We start from the raw sequence: 20,934 nt of genomic DNA, 5'->3' as shown, positions 1-20,934 counted from the left end.
TTATATCTGTGTATGTGTGTATGCGTGCATATGTGCACTGTATAAATGAATGCATGTGTATGTGCACGTGTGTGCACGAGTATGTGTGTTTGTAAGTGTGTGTGTGCACAAGTGTGTGTGTAGGTCAGAGATCAAGGTGCTGTTCCTCTTCAAGTGTCATCTATATTCTTTTTTAAAAAATTTTATTCCATTCCATTCTATTGCACTTTGAGACAGGGTCTCTCATTGGCCTGGAACTCACCAAGGAGACTAGCATGGCAGGTCAGCAAGCAGTACGGATCCTTCAGCCTCCACCTCCCCAACATTAGAATCACCATGCCAGTGCATGGCTGTTTTATGCAGGTTCTTGAAACTGACCTCAGGTCCTCATGCACAGCAAACACTTTGCTAGCTGAACCATCTCTCCAGCCCTTGCTTCCTTTTGAATCTCATTTGTTATTCTGTTTGGACATATTTACCAGGTACTCTGAGATGTTTTGTTATACATACGTGTGTGAATGTGTTTGTGTGTGTATGTTTGTGTGTAACAATGATCAAGCTAGGATAATTAATATATCCACCATCGTGAACTTCCCCTATTTCTTACTTTATTTTATTTTTCTTGGCTATTTAACATATTTACACTTCAAATATTATCCTCTTTTCCCCCTCTCGTAAGCCCCCTCCCCCTTCCCCCTGCTTCTATGAGGATGCTATGGTGAGTTCATGTTCAATTTTGAGAGATACTGGACATTGTGCTAGCTACCTTCACCCTGCTGACATGAAACCTTAGCACATCTGCCCTTTGCCTGTAACATTGTAATGATTGGCCAACCTTCTTCCTCACACGGGTCCTGCTCTTCAGACTGGTAATCAGCAACTGATGTTTGACAAAAGAGCCAAAAGAGAGACTCCTCCATAAATCACATTGGGAGAATCAGACAGTCACATGGAGAATGAAACTAGAATCATGCATCTCATTAGATATAAATGCCAACTCAGTATGAAGACCTACAGGGACCTGGAGAGATAACTCAGAGGTTGAGAGCACTGGCTGCCGAAGTCCTAAACGTACAGATGGATCACAACCGTCTGTAAAGTCCTGAAGATCTGGCGCTATCTTCTGGTTTCTTAGTATACTTCATGAATGTGTTGCATATACATGCAGGTAAAATACCAATAAATAACAATAAAATAACAATAAATAAAACTAAAGACAATCAAGGAAGACTTACAAATAAAACTAAAACTATAAAAACACGAGAAAATAACAGAGAGAATGTTTCAGGATGTTTGGAAAAGCAAAGACTGTTCTTAGAATCGCCTCTTCTAGGTTCCAAGGTGTTTTTAATCACAAAATAATGTTCGATTTTATTTCATGGACAAATCTAAAAATTACCTCTAAAAGGTGATTCCAATTATGCTTTATTGAAAACATTCAATTAAATTAATGATATTTCCCTGCCAGGTTTAAGTGGAAATTGAAAACTAATAATGAAGTGAGCATTGACAAAAGCATAGACGTTAGCCTTGGGATTTTGAAAGAAGAGAGGCTACCCCGAAACATAGAGATACCCGTCCACAGCACCTTCCACGGCAATAGTCGCAGACTATAAGTGGATGCAGTGTTTCAACGAGAGAATGGTGAAAGTGTGGTAGATCCATACCACAAAACATTACTTGTTAATAGATTCTAAAGTTTGGGGCTAGAAAGAGATGGTGTGTGTGTGCGTGTGTGTGTGTGTGCGTGCATGCATGCGTGTGTGTGCATGCATGTGTGCATGCATGCGTGCGTGTGTATGCATGCATGTGTGTGTGTGTGTGTGTGTGTGTGCGCGCGCGCATGCATGCGTGCGTGTAGAGGTCAGAAGAGGGCATCTTCTGGACATGGGTGCTGGGAACTGAATTTGGGTTCTCTGCAAGGGAAGCAAGTGAGTGCTTTTAACTACTGAGCCATTTCTTCAGCCCCTAATTATAATTTCTTATCTTTATTTTCCAAAATAGCATCTCCTTGTCTTCTAGGACATCATCCCAGATGCTTCACCTGCTAGGAATGCTCTTCCCCTGAAAATTATGTTGCAGAATTGTGCTTTAGAGTTATTGATGGGATGCCTTAGTGTGGACTCCTTTTTCGTGAAATAGCCAACCAAGGATGCTAGCTTCACATAAAACCAAGTTCCTCAAATGTTTATGGGTAAGTAACATTTCCAAGGATATGGAATTTATATCTCTTCCAGTAACAATTTTCTTAGCTTAAAAACCACTCATCCAGCAACACAGCTCTCACACAGCCCGGAAAACATACTTTTCCTTAATACCAAATACAACTAGGGTTTTAAGTTGGTACTGAATTTAGTAATAACAGATTGAAAGAGCATACATACTAATTTTTGTTTTACTTCTGAATTTGTTTCAGTAAAAAAAAAATCATGAGTTCATGTATTTACCTGTATTTCTTTTCCCAGAATTTTAAGATGTTATGTATTTGATGCACATATAACAATACATGTTGTGATTGTAGTCCCAAGTACCTGGCCACACAAGATCATACCACGCAAATATAAATACAATGCTAACAAATCATTGCACGAACTGTGTGCTTTTTCTTAGTCCATACTCTAACTTCTAAACAAGATGGCTACTGCCCACTGTTTATCAGACCCCTAGTGCTTAGCACGGTTTTCACTCATATACTTATCCTTAAATAATGTCTATGGGGCTCTCAACATTTCTAAAACTGGCATTTGTCATCAGTTAGTTTTTCCTCACTGGGACAAAATATCATAATAGAAACTGCTTCAGGGAGAAGGGGCATATATTGGCTTGCAGTTTCAGAAGGCTTAGCCGATGGATGTGTATCACATTTCCAGGGGAAGAATGGCTGGCTGGCAAAAGCCTGTAATAGACCATGGCTGTTCACATCACAGTGGACCAGGGAGCAGAGAACAAGACCAGAAACAAGGGCCAAGTTAAAATCTGATTGTTTTTTTCCCCAACAGATGTCCTGGTGAAGACCCAGCAGTGATAGTTGGAGCAGAAGCTAGAGGCCCCAAACCAGACCAGTGACCATTGCAATGAACGTTCATAAATAAAACTGTTTACACAAAAGGGTGTACTGTGGGACACATCATGACACACCACAGCTTCCACGGGGAGATTTCTTTTTCTTCTTTATGGTGGGGAGGTTGCAACAGTGGAGGGTGGATATGGAGGGATAGGGAGATGGATGGGATTGAGGTGTATGATGTGAAATTAACAAAGAATCAACAAGAAGTTTTACGAATCTTACTTTTAAGACATTTGTTACTTTTAGCTAAAGTACTGTATTTATATCATTTCTACCCCAAAATTCTTACCCTCCAAGCCCCCTGCCCCATCTCCCCATACTCCCTCTCCACCCTATGAGATTTAATTGTTATTATAAACCTGGTGAGTCCATTTGGTGTTGCTCATATGTATATGGGTTTAGGTCTGACGGTTTGGGATTCAGTAACCTATCAGGTTACTGAACGAAAACCGATTTTCCTTCTCTCAGCAGCCATAATCGACGGTAGCTATTTGTCCCAGGGTGTGTCATGGTTTCTATAGGAATGCCCCCACCCCCTGGCTCATGCTCATTTGAATACTTTACTCCCATTTAGTGGAACTGTTTGGGAAAAACTAGGAGGTGTGGCCTTGGTGTGTGTCACTGGGGCAAGCCTTGAGAATTCAAAAGTCTATGCTAGCGCTCTCTCTCTCTCTCTCTCTCTCTCTCTCTCTCTCTCTCTCTCTCGTCTGTTTCTATCTCATGGATAAAAGGTAAGGTAAGCTCTCAGCTGCTGCTCCAGCACCATCTCTGCCTGCCTGCTGCTGTACAACCAGCCACCATGACAGAGGACTAGCCTTCTGAAACTGTAAGCAAGCCTCCAATTAGATGTTTAACCTTATAAGTTGCCTTGGTCATGGTGTCTCCTCCTGGCAATAGAAGAATTACTAAGACACTGTGGGCCCTTATGAGATTTCTGACATCAGTGGTCTCTAAAGGCTCGCTTCTACTTTCTATAACTAAATTCTACCTCCCAGAAATTCTACAGCCCTCCTTTCCAAACTTGCACGATCAACCATGAAGAAGTTTTCGAAACATGAGCCTATGGGAACATCTCCGAAACGGACAGCATTGTACCATAAACAGTCTTTGTGGGTTTTTCTTGAATTTTAAAAGAATTTAGCATGTCTGTGGTGCCCATGTGGAGGTCAGAGGAACACTTGCAGGTGTCACTTCTCTCGTTCCACCATGTGGGTTCTGGAGGCCCAGACAGGGACTTTAGGCTTAGCAACAAAATGCTTTTAGCCATGTAGCCATCTCACTGGGACTGCTGCTTTTAAACTTTGACTGTTTTTCAATGCTAACACTAACTCTCATTAATTCACTCATTCATACACATTCCTCTTAGACCTGACAAAGTACTTTTTATATGGACTGTTACGTTTAATCTTCCAATGTTTCTTCATGGGCATTTGTGTCCATGTTCATACCAAAAAAAAAATGTTGGTACTTAATTTTCATTTTGATACATGTCTGTTGTTTGTTTTTTAGCATTGGGGATATGGCAGTTTCGTGGAGAGGCCAGGGAATACTTCTGTTTGCTGAGAGGGGGGAGATAATGTACAAATTGGCATTAAATCATCCTCAAATGTTTACTAGAATTGTTAGGTAAAATTATCTATCACTGAACTTTTCATTGGCAGAAGCTTCTGAAAATGTACTCTCTTACTAAGTATAAAGATGTCATAACATTTCCCTTTTAATCAATTTTGGTAAGCCATTTTGTTTTCAGTTTTGATAAACTGCATCATTTTATATTTTTAATTCATGTTTATTAAAACTCAAATGAATACCCCACTAAAGTAGTTCACATTAAGTACTTAACACATGGGAAAGAAAGTAACAGCAAACAGTCTACTACTTGAGAAAAAAATTTGTCATTTTGCATAAGACCATGGTCTTCAGTAGTTTTCCATCATTGTCAATTTGTCTAGGAGAAAAAGCTTGATTTCTTGCATAATCATACTTCAAAACCAAGACCATATTATAATAAAGAAATAATAAAGAAATACAATCCATAAAATACTTCTCCAAAAAGTACTTACAAGATACAATTTCACATAGCATGAAAAATATAAGCTCATTTTTCAATGAAATTTTTTGTGTATTTTTGTATTCACAGGCCTCATATTCTATGTATGGAATTTAGAAGACCCCATTTCAATGCCTCAGGAAAAAAAATACACAAAGCAAAAGCCGATGGGTCTAAATCCCTGATTTGGCAAGCAGAGTTAAAACAAACTAACCACTTTAGGAAATAGCTTTTGATACGTTTGCCAATTTTCTATACTTTTGTGTCGGTTTGGATGAAATTTCAATGTTTCCTCAGTTCTTTAAGTGTACTAAATCAGTTTATTGTTTTCAAACCATTCTCTTTATCTGTGCTCGTTTACAGGCAGTGCACGTGGAGTCCAGAAAGGAGCATTGGATTCCCTGAGTCCAGTGTTAAGGAGGATTGTGAGCTGCCTTGTGGGTGCTAAGAAGTTAACCCAGGCACTCAGTGAGAGTATCTGATGCTCTAAAATGGCGAACACTGGCTCCGGCCCCTCCACCACTCATCTTTAAGCATCAAGCTTCTCCTGTATGTTCTGCTCCGATGTGCCCCATCTACTCTGATACACCGCTCTCCTTGACAGGCTGTGTTCTCATCCCACTCAGTGAGGAGCTGGGAGAATTGATGAATGAACTGATGTTCACCACAGAAGCAACCCTGAAATCTGAAATCTCTTGGCTGAGGTCCGGTTTGATCTTGGTAAAAGTGTGGTCACGCATAATTTAATTCCAAGGGATTTTTTTCCTAGAAAAGGTTTATCAATTAATTAAAAATAAATTTAAGAATTTCACCAAGAGGAGACAATCTGTAGACTGAGAGAAAATACTGGCAAAACATTTATCTTACAAGTTAACATCCAAGCACCTAAGGGACCCAAGCAACATACAAGTCCTCATAAGTCACAACCTTAATTTTAAAATAAGCAAGGGCCTGAATAGGTATTTCTCAAAGAAAGCATATAAATGACAAACAGGATTTTGAAGAGAAAAAGTTAACACTCTCACCACATTGAAGGAAGGGACATTCAAACCACAGTGTGATATCATCATGGACCTGACAGAAGGGTTAGTCTTTGGGGTTTTATTCCATTTATTTATTTGTGTGTGAGGAGGGGGTTGCATGCCCCCTGCGCACCTGGGGAGGTCACAATATGGAATTGCTTCTTTCTTTTCACCATATGGATCCTGAAGATCAAGCTCAGGTCATCAGACTTTGTGGCAAGTGCTTTTACAGGCTGAGCCATCTCACCAGCCCCAAAGAAGGGTTATCATCAAAACAATGAAAGGTAGGTATTGGCAAAAAACACAGATAAAGAGAAACTCTTACACACTGAGGGAGAGGCACAAATTGGTTCAATCCTTATTGGAAACATTATGAAGATTCCTCAGCCAATTAAACCAGAACAAAGTTGTGGCCCAGCAGTCCCTATCTTTCATCCCCCACCCCCAAAATAAAGTCAGTCTGTCACGAAGATATCAGCCTTCCCAGGTTCACTGCAGCACTGTTTACAATAACTGAGATGCATGATCAATCTAAGAGTAGAGAGAGAGAGAGAGAGAGAGAGAGAGAGAGAGAGACCTAAAAGATGGAAGTCACTTTTCCAGCAATGTGAATATGTTCACGAGGGTCATGAAAGCACAAAGGCAATAGGAGTTCACTAGCAGGTGGGCTCTTAAGAAATAGAACTCATAGAGACAGAAGGAAGATGGTTAGTGGGGTCTGCCATTGGAGCACACTGTACAGTGGTCACTGATGACATAATGTTCACTTGCAAATTGCTTAGCGAGTGGAGCTTAAATGTTCTCCCCCAGGGAAGAGTAAGAACGAGAAGTGATTGGTGTGTAAGTCTGATTTCAGCACCACATGATCTAGCTATAGATAGGAATCATATTAGGAGCCAAGGAGATGGCCCCGTGGGTAAGAGGACTTGATGCATGAATATGAGGACCTGAGCTCAAATCCCAAGCACGGACATAAAAAGCCCATGTGTGCCTCTATCCTCCGTGATATCAGTGGGTAGAGGCTGGAGGACCACTGGGCGTTGCTGGCTGTCAGCCTAGCTTCTGGTTTAAGGAGATATCATGTGTCAAGGGAATAAAATACAGACTGACAGAACAGGATTCTGGGTGTCCTACTGTGGCCCCCAAACAGGAGTGCACAGCACAGACACTGTGCACACATGTACACATACTACACACACACACACACACACACACACACACACACACAATTCTATCACATTAGATACATCAATATATAGTACCTTGAACATTGAACCCAAATACAGCTAAAGAGGAAAAACAAAAGTTGAACCATTTTAGAAACAAAACAAAAGAATAATTTTACCAAAGAAGGGGGGAAAAATCCACAAAAGGTTGTAAGTGCAATCTTCCTGGGATATAAGATATTTAAAGACAACTGTGTTTTCTTGTCTTCTTTTCGCTTTAGGAACTCACTTATAATTACATAAACAAAGATGCATTTGGTAGAAAATAATTTCAGAAACTATACATTAAAGGCAGTTGTCATTTGGAAGACTGTTGGTACAAGCCTCACTCACAACTGGAGAAGTGTTTCCCCCTTAATGGAAGCGTTCCTCAGAAGAACAGGCTCTGTGTGTTGTATTAGAGAAATTGCTTCTTTTATTGAAAACATTTCAGCTGATATTTTTCTTTAATTTTCAGACACTGATAGTTTTACAAATGATTCTGCATTTTGAATCTTAAAAAAAAAATCCCATAAACTAAAACCGGGCCTATAACTGTACAGTAATCATTTTCCTAGCTTCTGCCTTCTGATGTTTATGCTGTGGCCTCTATTTCAGTTGGAATCAAAATTCTATTAATAGCTTACTGTTGCATTATTTCTTCCCTCGTGCCTATAATATAGAGCACAGCAAGGGTTCCTGTATTGTGTGCACCTTGACTCTATAAAAGATAGGAGAATTTTTAAAAAGGAAAATAGCACCTGCATATGTCAGACTCTTGGCTTCTCTAGGGACTGAAAATATTATTTAAATATAGTGATTTTAAAAATCACATCAAATTTGCCACTTTCTCTGTTTCACTAATGAAGAGAGAGAGACATCATATTAAGCAAGCGACTTGAGATTCATAGTTAGTTAATGGAAGAACTGAAGACATTCGATCTGCTTTTTAGTGCGATTTTCCTAATGCAGAGTTTGTTCTTTTCATTCTTTATAAAAATGCTGGCTTCCTAAAATACTTCTCAGTCTCCTGTATCCTCGAGGCAAGCCAGCAATTTCCGCAAGTTCTCCACAAAACATACACTGTATTAAAGGTGGTGTTTGTATATTATATTAAGTGACTGCACCCAGGCTCAGAAAGGCAAATATCATATGTTCTCTTTGATACGTGGGACTTTAGCCTCTGTTAGATATGTGTATGCAGGTGAGAATAAACAGAGAAAGGTCAGGAAACTCGGCAGAGTCCTGTACGCCTGAATAATAGGGGACGGGAGGAAGACGAAATAGAGAAGGTAATAAGGGGGGTGAAAGGGCAGGGAGGTGAGGGAATGGGAGAGAGTGGACCAACATGAAATGTGTATGAAAACTCCGTGGAGTCTCGGTAGTCAATAAGCTAATTTAAAATAAAATTACATATTATGAAAGGTGGTGTTTTTCGGTGTCAAGTCCAAGCCACTTGCCCCAAACATTTAAGTAGCATCACTTTCCCTGCAATTACTCTACCGTGTGCCCTAAGAATTTTGGTAGTGAGATTTTAAAGTTGAGTTTAGTTCAACTGAGAAAAAGAGACAGAGAATGAGGGAGACAGAGACAGAGAGAGAGAACTACCAGGCAAGTCAAGTACCCTTTACCTTCACCTTCCCTTGGTACACACACCCAGTCCATCCTCCATTCTGCACAAATGATGTCTTCCCTTGGGTTTAGGAATGAGAGAGTGCTGTAACTAAAACACATACCCATAGACACACATAGATACATTATTATATAGAGAAAGAGCAAATTGTAAAATAATGCAAGTAGAAAAGGCACTGGGGGTGTTAAGGAATAGAATTATTACTAAGCATACATAGGGATCTTTTACTGGGATCTAGGCACTTTATATACATATTTGGTTTTATAATAAGACTATCCTAGATACTAATGCCATCCTGATTTATAAAAATGTAACTATAGAAACAGAGAAAGTTCGAATCACTACATGATCTAAGCAATCTACCAATTTATACAGACTAAACAGTGAAGGCAAGTCAATGTTTAACCACATTGCCATGGCAATATATTGCTTAGCTTCTATGCAAATAAACCTGGAGGTGATTTATTAACTGAATGGTTATCTAGAAAATGTATAAAAATAAACATAATGTTTTATAGTATTTAATAATAACGCTATCACAAATAACATCAAAAATGCGTAATCTAGAGCTGGAGAGGTGGCTCAGTGATCCGGGATGTTTGCTGGTAGGACTGCAAACTTGTACAACCACTCTGGAAGTCAATATGGCAGTTTCTCAGACAATTGCAAAATAGTACTACCTGAAGACCCAGCTATACCACTCCTGGGCATATACCCAAAAGCCGCTCCATCATGCCACCAGGACACGTGCTCCATGATGTTCATAGAAGCCTCAGTGGGAGAGGATGCACTGACCCCTGCAGAGACTTAATGTGCCAGGGTATGGGCATAACCAGTGGCCACCCTCTCAGAGGAGAAGGGGAGGAGGGGTGGAAGAAGGTATTGTGGGAGGGGAGGACTGGGAGTTGGGACATCGGTGGGGAAGTAGAATGAATGAACGAACGAACAAACGAACGAATGAATGGGGGAAAAGATAAATAAAGATATGCACATTAAAAAAAGAGAGAATGCTTGTTATACAGCCATAAAGCCCTGAGTTCAAGTCTCAGAAACCCGCATAACAAACCGAGTGTGGCCTCCTGTGATGCCAGACATATGGGACCTGAGGCAGAATGACTGCTGACCCTTGATGGCTATTGACCTAATTTAAATAAAGTCTAAACAGAACACACGGAATCTCCTGACTTCAGGAGAGACCCCGCCTCGGAGGAATGAGGCAGAGGATGAGGCATGAGACCATCTCTCTGCTGGCCTCCATGCACAAGCACATGAAATGCACACACATGACACACACAGACAGCTATGACTTATAATATGAACAAACCGCCAAGTAACGAATGCAAGAGGTGATTAAACTCTCCCTGCTTAAAGGAAAAAAGGTCAAATAATTTCATGAACCCTATGATGACAGCAATCATCTTATCTTCCTGATAGTAAAAGCACAGCCAGGATCAGTGGCATGTGCCTAGAATCCTAACACTTGGAGCTTGAGACAGGAAGACTATATTCAAAGCCAACCTCGGCTATGTACTGAGGTCATGTCTTATAAAAACAAAAAACAAAACACAAGCCAAAAAGACGAACAACAAAAAACATTGTGGAAAACAGGAAAATGCTGCTGAAATAAATGGGCTTAAATTTTTAATTGTTTTGAAGCCACACTTTACATAGGAGTAGACCAAGGGAGAGTAGAAAAGAAGTGGGATCAGTACGTTTTATCATTCATTCAATTCCTTGTTAACAGAACTATTGTTTTACTTAGCTGTATTAGAAGGGAAATCTCACGCTGTCTGGCCACCCCTATCCTACCCTTCTCTTCCTGCCTGCTTCATTCTCTCTTCCCCTTTCTCTTGCCCCCCCCCTCCCTCACACACACAAGGAGTCAACATAGATGTTTCTAGATTGAGTCCCACCAATCCTCTCAGTTCAAACTGCTCTAGTAGCTCCCAGCTAACAGGTTGGGTTCTTTTGCACAACCCCTTCCCCTGGAGCACATCGGAAACACGATCTCCTTTCCAAGTTCTTCAGGGCCAATTATTTTATCTAACTTTTTGGTAGTCAGCCCCACCCCCTGGCTGTTAGTGCCTTTAACAGGAAAAAGAGGAAACGCCAATGCTCTCCATGCTCACACCAATGCTCTCCGCACTCTTTGATAAGGATGCAACCATGACTCTCGGCGAGCATGGCACCTTGGCTTGGTGATGACCCGTCTTCCGGTGACAGACAGGGTTTTGTCCTCATCAAGCAGTTCTCTTCACAGTATGAATCATTTCCATCCATGTCTCCGCTCATCTAAAACCATACACGCGTCTGTGGTAGACTTTGTAAAATGTGACTTGAAAACCTGAAGTAGAAAATACACACGGCTCCAGAGAATAAATCCGCCACCGAACTCCTTGGCTTCATCGTTTATCTTTCCCCTATATTTCCGTACTGCTTCTTGTTCTTTGAAAATATATTTACTTAGTTATATTTTTAACTGGTTTCTCAGTCTCATGGGGCAGAAGCTAAAATGCAGGAGCAAGTAAATGCAGGCAGAGTAGAGGCTTGTGGTAAGAATCTGCTGTCTTTGAATATCGCTCTTCCTAAATGTACATCCACTACACAATATGAGCAAATCTGGAGGACAAAGGGCTCTGAGCTCTGATTCATTCCGAAATTAATAAACATCTATTGTCTGGACTCACGTTCCCTTTTTAAGAGAAAAAGACCTGTAACACGGAAGACGCCGGTTAAGTTGTTTTTAATTTGCTGGTGATTGACAAGTTAGGCCAAGAGGGCTCTCTTTCTCCGTAGCGGAAGGGACTTAGAACAGCTGCTTGCATACAGATTAATGGTCCATATATTTGAGTCTCTTGTTGCTGACCAGCTGATAAGGCACATAATTGTCCTCAACAATTGGGCATAATTTATTCCTGTCTTAGGTGGCTGTTACCTTCAGCAAATAAAAGGCAGAGTGACTGTTACCCTCACAGTTTAGCTGAATCGGCCGGTCCCGCGTGCAGTAAACAGCCCGCCTATGTGAAGACAGCACATTGTGTAGACTTAGCTCTGACCCTCCATTTTCAGAACCATGTACTGGTGACGTTAGAAAGTCACTGGAACATTCTCAGTCAGCATGCAAGCTCACGGATGTCTTAGTGCGCTTTCCATTGCTAGGATAAAGACTATGATCAAAAGTATCTTGGGGAAAAGAGGGTGTATTTCATCTGACGCTCACTTCCCACGGTGGGAAAAAAAAATCAAGGAAGGCTTTAAGGGAGAGACCATGGGAAAACACTGCTTCTTGCCTTGTTCTTCAGAGTTCGCCCATATTGCTTTCCTACAGCACCCAGGGCTATCTGCCTACAGTGAGCTGCGTCCTCTCACAGCAATCATTAACCAAGGGTAGTGCTTCCACAGACTCGCCAAAGACGGGCGCAATGGAGGAGGCGTTTTCTCAACCGAGGCTCCCACTTCCCAGATGATCTTAGCTTGTGTCCACAAGCTGGAAAATGATGTCAGAGTACCAGTGACAATGTGGTGTGCTGGACTGTACAACAAGCACAGCCTACACTAGGAGGTACTCCAAGGCACTTTCAATAGGGTGTCTTGAATTGCCGTTCTGCTCCTCACAGAATGGTGGGAACTGTCTTATTGTTTTTATTTGTGTTTGTCTCATTGGTTGTTTAGCCAATTGCTGTTGGTTTGTTTGTTTAGGGTTTGCTGTATTTGCTTTAAATTTTTACTTACTTCTTTATCTTTATGAGAATGTATGTGCTTACACATTTGTATGAGTGCTTACATGAGTTTGTGGGCTCCACATTTGTATGTGAGTCTGGGAAACCTGTAAGAAGTATTAATCCCTTAGAACTGGAGTCACAGAGAGTTGTGAGCCCCACATGGGTGCTAGGAACCAGACCACCGTTCTCCTGAAGAGCTGCATGGACCCTTAAGCTCTGAGTCATCTCTCTAGCCTCTTTTGTTTGGTTTTTTTTTTTTTTTTTTTTTTGAGTGTCTCAATTAGCCCAGGCTGGACCAGAACTTGCTACACAGCTGAGGACGCCCTTCAAACCTCAGTCCTCCGGCCTCTACTGTGCTGCGATTCCAGATGTCCGCCAGCATGCTCAGTGTTTTGCTTGGTGCTGGGTATTGAAAGCCAGGACTTAGTGCATGCCAGGCCAGCACTCCGTTCCACTGGGCTGCATCTCTGAATGCTGGTGGGAACCTTCTCCCAAGGAGAATGTGACGTTTCTGTTAGGTTGTGTTATGTTTAAGAAGTAAACAGCAGCAGTGTTGGCCACAACAGCACATATGTCTTGGGGGCTGTTTAGGCAGATACCACCTCCATGGTCTAATCCTCCATCGTGAGTACTATAAGAGTTTCTAGGAGACCTCAATGTTAGAGTTTGAGGGTGAGTTCACCTGCTTCTGATGTCAGGTGAGCACTACCTCTGTGTTGATTCAATTGTCATTTAATTCTTAGAACGTCACTGGGATTCAAGTTTTCATGTCAACATCTTAGCTCTTCTGAACATCTCACAGGAACTATTTCAGTGGGTACAAAACAATTCGAGACGATGCTACTTGATTCCGAATGGGCTTCCTTTCAAGTTTCCTATTCTTCTGACCATTACCAACGGGAAATAAAAGGCAAGTGGGTGATCTGAGACTCTCACAAACATACTGCTTTTTCTTTTCTTAATCATAGAAATTATTTAATTCCCAGCTTTGAAGGGGAGCCCCAGGACATCGTTTAATTGATCATTCTACCAACAGTGATTCTTCATTAAAGTCATATGGCAAAGACAGTAAGTGGTCTACACGATGGTGCAAGAACTTCTAATTTTGTCTTCTTAAAAAGAACACACTGTGCTTTGTAATTATTCTAAAGGCATTTCCCCATTATTTAACCAGCAGTACTACTGTACCAATGTAAAAGTAATAATATCATATTAGCATTAGGCTATTAATCATATATACACTAGTGTGTGTGGAGAGGGATTATGTTATACTGGAATCTTCTTCATTGAACAATCCCATCTTATTCTTTTAAATACTTGCAAAATTATAGACCTAATAATTTTCCCCAGGAAACGTTTTAGATGGTTCTTCTTGTGTGTTTGCTCTCTTTGCTTAGTCTTTATTTAAATTGCATTACTGTAACATTTGGTGCCATTAAATTCCACCCATTCATGGTAACTACACTTGGTCGTTGACTTGTCATACCTGGGAAACGGGGACTTCAATAGAATGTTTACATCCATCATCCTGGCCAATGGGTTGTTATGCGGGTTATTTCCTTGGTCTCTAATTGATGACGTAGGAGTGCTTAGCCCACTGTGGGCAAAGCCACCCCTGGGTAGGTGGGCCCAAGCTGTATAGGAAAACAAGATGGGTAAGGAATCTGATACACTCTTCTGGCCTCTGTGAGTGCCTACTCACACCCAGATACACACATCCACACAAATTAAGAACGAATTTAAAAACCAAAACTTCTCATACTAATCTACAAAGTGGCGCGATCAGTTTATATTTCCACCAGAGATGTTTGATGGCTTGACTTCGCAGATGCCTGCCCGGGCTTATTACATTATCCTTTTTATTATAGCCATTACAGTGGGTGTGAAATTTTACTTCATCATGGTTTTAATTTGCAAATTTCCTAATGACTAATGATGTTGAACATCTTGTCATTAATAACCATATGTACATCTTCTGTGAAATGTCTTTTCAAATATTTCCCCACTTTAACAGTTTATTGAACTATTTGTTGCACAGAACCTGGTTCGTCCATTAGTCAGCCATCTTCATTACAGAGTTCCGCAACCATAGTTTTCCAGAACATTTCCTCATTCCCCCAAAGAAATCTTGTACCTATTAATGTCACCACCAGCCCTCTTCCTTCCTAATGTTTACATTAGATGAGTTTTAAGTTATTGCTTCTTTAGATATGACTCTTACAAACCATTTTTCTTATATATGACTCGAGTATTTTATGTCACTGTTATATGCCTTTTTTAAAAAGATTGTATCTTTTTATAATTATGTGCATGTGTGTGTTGGTGGCTATGTATGTGTGGATATGTGCAGGTGAGTGCAAGAGGCCAAGGAGATGGTATTGGATGCCCTGGGAAACACAGATTCTTGTGAGCCACCCTAAGTGGGTGTTAGGAAGAGAACTCAAGTCCTTTGCTACTGCAGTGTGCACTCTTAAGAGCTGAGCCATCTGTCCAGCCCTGTTACACATCTTCCTGCATCTGTGAGCCCGCATCATGATGGCTTGAGCTTTGAGTGCTATACCTGAAGACTCTTTGCCTAACACAAGAGCACAACAATTATTAGAATGCCCAGTCTTCTAAAAATAACTAGTATGCAATTTTTACGTAGAAAATTGAATCTCACAGAGTTAACTAACTTTCATGTTGTTTACCTATAAATAGCTGGTATGTTTGCCTTTCCATCATAGCAAGACATTAATGGGACTCTCTTACCTTAAATTGCTTTAATAAATTAATTATGAATATTGAAACTGAAGTGTGTGAGTCAAAATGTGTACTTACATAGCTGCTTCAGGTGAGTGTCAAGTAATGTATATAATCTTTGCCTCGCCTCCCACAGGAAGAAGTACATCCTGTGACCTTCACAGAGCTGTGAGACCTCTTAACTACATTCCTTGTCATAAAGGGACAAAACAAAATCAGCTTGCTTTTGTTAAAAGAAGCAGAAAAGGCTCCAGTAAGAAGCTGATGTGTAAGATTAGGTCGGGAAATTGACATTTTGCATTGTGCGATAGTTTTTCAGTGATTTGTTAGAAAAGATGTTGAAGAGCATTGCAATAAACAACGGGCTGTGGTAGCGCATACCTAGAATTCCAGTACTTAGGTGGCTGGAGAATGAGGATTACCAAAAGTTTGAGGCCAGCTTGGAATATACAAGTGGTACCAGACTACTTGGGGCTATTGATAAGATCCTCTCTAGTGTCCTTTCTGTAGCTGTGAATAATCACTTTGGCCAAAAGCAATCTAGGGAAGGGAAAGCTTACAGATTACAGATTACAGTGCATCACTGAGGGAAGTCCAGGCAGGAAGTCAAGGAAGTAAGCTTCAAAGGAGAATGGTAATTCTTACAGCATTATCTCCAACCAAGGAACTCAGACCCCAGCCAAAGTACGGCAGGAACCCTGAAGGGGGATGCTTGCTATCTGACTTACTCTCAGACTTATGCTTAGCTAGTTTTATGTAGAGCCTAGGATACATGCATAGGGAATAGCGTCACCCATAGTGGTCTTGAAATAATTCCCTACAGACATACCTATAGGTCAATCTGATCTATGTAATTCCTCGGTTGACATTTCCTTCCAGAATATTCAAAGTTAGCGGTTGAAGCTAACCAGGAGAGATACTGTTTCTAAAAACCAAAACCAAACATAGAAAGAAATAAAAATCATACAAGACCGATATAATGCATGTGGTGAAAAGAAGGAAAAGTCCATATCAATTATTTTCCTTTCTAGTCCCTGTTGTAGGTGATGAATAGTTCCTTTTCTCAGTGTTTGGGACAAAGGTAAAAACAGAAAAGCCAAATTAAAGATGCGAGTTCTCCTACTCTCAAACAAATCGGCTATTATATTAGTAATCTTCCACTGCAGCTCTGGGCTACCCATTTTTCCCCATGCGTGTTCCAGAACACTGTGACCTCTTGGCATTTCATGGTGATAAGTCATAGACCGAGAACATCTGACAGTAATATGATAATAAAAAAATAACCAAGAATGTCATGCATCCATACCTTCATCATAAATCTCCCTGCTAGAGAGTAGCTAGAGCAGGTGCATTGTGGGTGTGATTTTTCATAACCCCTGGCACCTTGATTTTATCATCTTCAGCAGCCATCTGTGCCCTTTCCCACACTGCACATCTCCCCTATCACTCCTCATAGCTCAGCATCTTTTCTTGTCAAGCCCAAAAATTACGAGCTGAATAAATGAGACTAATGAAGCCATTTACACTGTACCATCAAAGCTTCCCTGGGACAATTAAATATCCAGATAACATTATCTCTTAGAAGGATGCGGTATTTGGGCCTTGGTAAACAGGAACTTGAGCCCCATCAACACTTGTTAATGTGAGGTGGATTGGAGGGGAGAAAGTCACTGCTAGGTTCAGGATGGAAACAAAAATCAGAAAGGTCCTAGAAATGATGTATGTGTATAGACACACACATATATAGGTACACACACACACAAATATGTGTGTATACCTATACTATGTGTATGTAATAAACATATGATATATGTCTATATGATAAGTAGATATAGATGATATAGGTATAGATAAGATAGGCAGACAGACAGACAGACAGACACAGAGAGTCAAAGACAGGGACAGAGAGAGAGAGAGAGAGAGAGAGAGAGAGAGAGAGAGATGTTCCCAGTTAGATTTAGAACTGAAATAACTCCTGACACCCAGTTGATCTGTAAAACAAGAAGACGGATTTCAAACCTCTGGAGGGCAGAGTGAGGTGGAATGGAACTTCAGAGTGCATAGTCTTTGAGTGGCCATAGAAGAAAGGAGGGGTCACCAGAGGGCAGTCTGGAGAATACTTCCAACAGGGACAGCCTCACAGGATCAATGATACCTGACCCCGTTGGCTGCGTGGCACCATACCTGTGCTTGTGACGTTTCACCTAGCCTCGTCTTAAATGCTCTTCGAGAGTTTGGTAGATGCTTTTATAACATCACATTATTGTCTTATATACTTATTAGCCACAAAAAAAAAATCACTGTCTAAAATGATCTGTATGGGTAGCTTATAAAACTTGCTGTCGGGTTGGGGATTTAGCTCAGTGGGAGAGCGCTTGCCTAGGAAGCGCAAGGCCCTGGGTTCGGTCCCCAGCTCCGAAAAAAAAAAGAACAACAAAAAAAAAACTTGCTGTCAGCTAATACTGTGGCTTAGTTACAGAGTTGTAATGGTGTCTCTCCAAGCCTTTTTTAAAATCCCCACTAGCCCTCTGTATTTGTGGTTCAGCCCAGATAGACCTCATCCTACGATACTCATAGAAAATTAATATGGGAACGATTCCCATACACTTAGTCCTAGTGCACACCCTGTGGCTAAGCTCAGGAGATTTACAATCGAATTGTGGTTGATATTTTGGCTACCTGACCCTGGGAAAAAATTAACAGTAGCTAATCCACAGGCTCCTGGTGAGAGGATAATTGTAAAGTAGCTGGCAGTATGTCTGGCACACGGAAAGCATTCCAAAATCATGCTAGCTATTACTCTAAATTTTCTAAGTGAACATAAGGTGGAGTCCAACTAGTTTACTAAAAATTACCCAAGATGTAATGTGTTCCACTAAAAATGAGTGACTGTCACGCGGACTCTCGCTTTGCAGGTACATGAGCCACATGTAACAGCTGGACGGCACTGTGCTGGAACCTCTGGATGCTCTAAACTGTTCTATTTCCGGTGGCGTTTCATCCGTCTACCCCAACATGCTATTTTCACGGTTGACCCCTTGAGGCTCTCGCTGCACTTCCTACAGAGAGGGTGACGCTCTCATTCCTGATACGAGTGTCTTCACCTGTTCTCTCAACCTTAGTTTGTCCAACTTGTCAAGAAACTTGTCGCAAATTCTTACTACATCTTGCGCTACTCCACCGTGGATCCGGAATTCTCCCGCAAAGGACATCCGGTCCAGATGTTCAGAGCTTCGATGCCTGCTCGTTACGGGAAGCAGATGGGGTCTTCGGGAGATGAGACCGAATAGAAGGAACGTGGTTCCCCGGAGGTATCACTGGAAGGAGATGCTGGGATGCTTGTCTCTTCCTGCCTGTCTCTGCTTGGTGAACATTGCAAACCTCACCTTCTGCCACGCTTACCACTCTGACATCCTGCCTCAATGTGGGCTCAGGCACAACGAAGAACTGACCTCACACTAAACCCTCCAAGCTGAGTATTTGCACATTTGATTCTCATTCCTCATCACGGTGGTGGGAGACCGACGAAGAAAATCTTGCAATGCTTCCGTTTATGGGTTGTAATTTTTTTTTAAATATTTGAGTATCCTTGTGCATTCCCCAAATGAAATTTCAAAATAATCCTCTTTTACTTTACTCCTCTCTAGTCTCCCAAGTCCTGGCCTTGTTCCCAATTCAATCTCAGTCCATCTGATTTCTCTCTTTTAAAGTTCAGATTCCTAAAACAGGGATCTGTGCTAGGCAACCGTGCTACACTAAGCACTGAAGAATTCGCATCAACACAGCAGAGCCACAGAGGTATTAGCATTACACTTGGTCATGCAGGACTACCACTAGATGTGCTATGAGAACTCCAATGCACGTGTGAATTTTGTACCACTTTGAGAAATAAAAGATTCAGATAACAGCAGACCCTGGTGTCTTTCTAATGCTTGCAGGTCGGACTCTGAGGCGAGGTCCACTCTCCATTTGTTCCCACTTCTTTTATTTACCTGCCACAACCTAACAATATGGCTTTTGACCCTAAATAAATCCACTGAAGCTGTTCTTGTCAATGTCAGCAATGTCTGCTTTATCACTAACCCGTAGGGGCAATGTCCTCTAATTTACCTAATATCTCTCCAGGACATGGCAGTGTTGACTGGTCTCCTTTCAAAATCTCCTATTGAATTGACCTAACACGGTATTTCAGCTCCCCTGCAATTCTCTCAATCTTCTGGGAGTTTCAGACACTTGGCCTTACTTCCCTCCAGTCCTTGGACTTTTCGTCATCGTGTTTCCAATAGACATTGCCATACCTGTCACATAGCAGATAGCAGGTGCCCAAGGAAGATGGATGGACTCATTGTTGAAGCCCTGAATCTGATTATCCACAATGCTATAGCTTATATTACCTGTTAGGCTCCCATATCTCCACGGACGTTGTGCCATAACTCATCCCCTTTAACACCTCCACCTGGTCCCTGAAATGTTTTTCGCTCTTGATTGGATGCATCAATGTACTTTTCAAAGTTAAAAAAACTATTTATGCTTACAAAAAAATTTATTTTTTGTATGTTTTTCTATATTTTAAATTTCTACGTGTGAACAATGAAAAATCTAAAAGAAGCTTAAAAGAGGGGAAAATCCCTCTTGCAATAGCATCGTAAGGAATAAAGTCTTTAGGATTAAACAACCTAGAGGTGAGAAACTAACGCATTACAAATTATAAACAATGGTGAAAGGAGTAAAAAGATGCAAATGAGTGGAAACACGCCCTGTATCTACAGATTTGAACAGTGAGTGTTAATTGAAGCATTCTTACTTGTCTTACACAAGACAATTTTTACAGACTTAATACAATCTCTCTCAAAACGTCTACAGCAATGGACTGAACAAACTAAAATGAATATGGAACCATAAAGGACCTCAAATACCCAAAAACCAATTTGAATAAGTAAAACGAAGAGGATGGCATCATAGTGGTCTAAACGACCGGTTTAATGACAGCTGCATCTACCAATCAATGGAACAGAATAGAAAACTCAGAAATAAGCCTAATGTCTCAGTTAGGGTTTCCACTGCTTTGAAGAGACACCGTGACCAAAGCAATGTTTACAAAGGACAACATTTAGTTGGACCTGGCTTACAGGTTCAGAAGTTCAGTCCGTTATCATGGACTGGAGGAGCTGAGGATCCTACATCTTGATCTGAAGGCCACGAGGAGAAGACTGGCTCCCACATGGCTAGAAGGACAGTCTCAAAGCACCCCTGCACAGTGACGCACTTCCTCCAACAAGGCCACACTTCCTAATAGTGCTACTCCCTGAGCCAGGGATATTCAAGCCACACATGCCATGTGTACTTGGGGATCAAGAACACACAATGGGAAAAGGAAAGATCCTCAGAAAACGGGGCTGTGAGAACTTGATATTCAAGCACAGAAGAATAAATTGAACTCTGTTATTTTAAACTTGATGTGAATTAAAGATTTAAACTAAAACCCACAGACCTGATAGAAGAAACTAGAGTGGG

The 20,934-nt window shown here is 41.1% G+C and overlaps 1 long non-coding RNA gene across 2 annotated transcripts; it reads left to right on the top strand.

Moving 5' to 3' along the window:
* The first annotated feature begins 12,356 nt into the window (after positions 1-12,356).
* On the top strand, positions 12,357-19,330 carry LOC147999467 (uncharacterized). 2 transcript variants are annotated; one of them, XR_015643630.1, is made up of 4 exons: positions 12,357-12,518; positions 13,422-13,588; positions 15,557-15,688; positions 18,336-19,330. It is a non-coding gene; the product is annotated as an uncharacterized LOC147999467 (long non-coding RNA). The 2 variants fall into 2 exon arrangements; XR_015643629.1 differs by having other exon boundaries at positions 15,557-15,698.
* The last annotated feature ends 1,604 nt before the right edge of the window (positions 19,331-20,934 follow it).

This window comes from Rattus norvegicus, chromosome 19 (assembly GCF_021556685.1).
Source record: "Rattus norvegicus strain SHRSP/BbbUtx chromosome 19, alternate assembly SHRSP_T2T, whole genome shotgun sequence".
In the NCBI taxonomy this organism is placed as follows: Eukaryota; Metazoa; Chordata; class Mammalia; order Rodentia; family Muridae; genus Rattus; species Rattus norvegicus.
This window is presented reverse-complemented; position numbering and strand designations above follow the sequence as displayed.